Below are 2,097 nucleotides of genomic sequence, written 5' to 3' on the forward strand. Positions count from 1 at the left end.
AGATATCTCATTAATAAAAACACATTTGAAAAATCATTTTGATATCTTAATTATATATTTGTATGTCCTTTATTGAAAATATTCTTTACTTTTTTTTTAATCCTTTGGACATAAGACTCATTTTGATAAAACTGGGATCAAGTATAAAAATGGTTATGAAACCAAGATGTTGAAAACTTGTCCCTTTGAAAAACAAAATTGAGTTTAGGATTTGTTTGACAAACTCTTTGTTTTATATTTGAAAACTATAAATGTGAGTTTGTGACTTAAGTAAAAACCTATAAACTCAAGTTTCCTAATATGCATATGCAATTTTGCTCATTTCTTACCCAGAAATCATATAAGAAACAAAACGCAAGAGTTACAAAAAGTTCCTACCACACACACAACCCTTATTACAAATAATTTTACAATTAAGCTTCCTTTGGTTGTACTTGAGTTCTTTCGAATACATGTCCATTTGATCTTTCCTCCTTGACGTCTACTCGGTCCGATCTTTGCCTTCGATCTAGTACTTCATGTACGAGTACCTATACTAAACATGATCTGCAAAGATAGGAAAACACTAGGAACCACATATAGGTTAATATCATCAAAACACAATAAATCATAATGGTGTAGTCATCAAGGCTAACATTCTCCCCCTTTTTTATGATGTCTAACCTATTAAGTATCTACTTAATCTTTATATTAGTATTTATACTGACTCTAACTTGATATGCAAGGATAAGCTAACTTAGAACCACTAATGAGTTGTTATCATTAAAATAAGATAATTAAGTACATGAAACCTCTAAGGCTAACAAAAATAGACGATAGTTGGTTAGAAAAATATACAATTTCCTAAGTAAAAACTCTTCTTAGTTCAAAAACTGTGAAATTGGTATAAAGTAGGGGTTATTGCCCACAATCATCTCCCAAAAGAAGAAACATATTTTTTAAAGTAGAAAACTCTAGTTCCTTTGGAAGGATATGATTTTTTATTAAAAAAATAAAAAATATATATAATAATTGACAGATTGATGACAAGAAAGGAATAGACATATGCAATTACAAAGGGAGCCCTCGGTTTAATATTTCTCATCAAAATATTAAGGTTAACTTACTAATTAATCTATAATTTTTCTTTCAATTGTCACAACAAGAAATAAAAATAGGCAAGTAGAAATTGTAATAAACCATAAATCAAGAAACATGTAATAAATTTGTAGTTTACCTTAACTCTATGTAGTAAGTTGATCTCTCTTAGAGATACAAAACAATGAACACGGCCATAATTTAAGTTAATTATGCCTAATCCTTAAAAGCCCCCAGCTTAACCCTGTAACTTTGTAACCTCAAAAATTATATTTTTTTTTATGTGAAAAAAATAAACTATTTTGATAAATTTCTTCCACTGAATTCTCAAGAGGAAGCAAAATGCCGCCCTGCTATTTATTTAATTATAAAAGATGGAAATAGTTAACAAAATGCAATGATGAAAGGAGGGCTAGGGCTACCTGGTGCAAGGGGGGTGTCAGGAAAAAACTTCGGCTTTTTAAAGCCCAGCCCGCTCAGCAAAGGTCGAGCGAGCGAGCGGGCAGGTTCGGTAAGGCCCACGCATGGGGCTTAGGCCCAGTTTCATTTGGAGCCCACAGCCTATCTGCACGCCACGTTAACCCGTGACCCTGCAAGCCCGCGACAGGCAGAGCCAATATATAATGGCATAGCTTCACCCATCTTCCTCTAGGCTAAATTAAACTATTAAACTACTTTTTAAAAAAATAAGGAAAATTTTTATTAGTATTCAAAGGGGCAAGATATGTCATTTCAACTTTACATTTATGTTAGATAGAAATGTCACATATTTCAAAATCTATATTTTGGACAAAAGATATTGACATTTCTTAAAGCTTAGTAAAAAGAGACTGACCTTCGTTAAGGTTTTAAAAAGTTTAGGCATCTCTCCTAAAATTTTAAAAATTTTAAAAAGACTTGTCTTTTTACAAAATACAAATAGAGGTTTGTGTCTTTTTCTCAAACCTCAGAAAAGGTTTGGGGCATTTTTAAAATTTTAAAATAAGTCAGTGAAATTTTCAAAACCTCAAAGAGGTCATT

The sequence above is a fragment of the Malania oleifera genome, chromosome 7 (genome assembly GCF_029873635.1).
Source record: "Malania oleifera isolate guangnan ecotype guangnan chromosome 7, ASM2987363v1, whole genome shotgun sequence".
NCBI classification, from domain to species: domain Eukaryota; kingdom Viridiplantae; phylum Streptophyta; class Magnoliopsida; order Santalales; family Ximeniaceae; genus Malania; species Malania oleifera.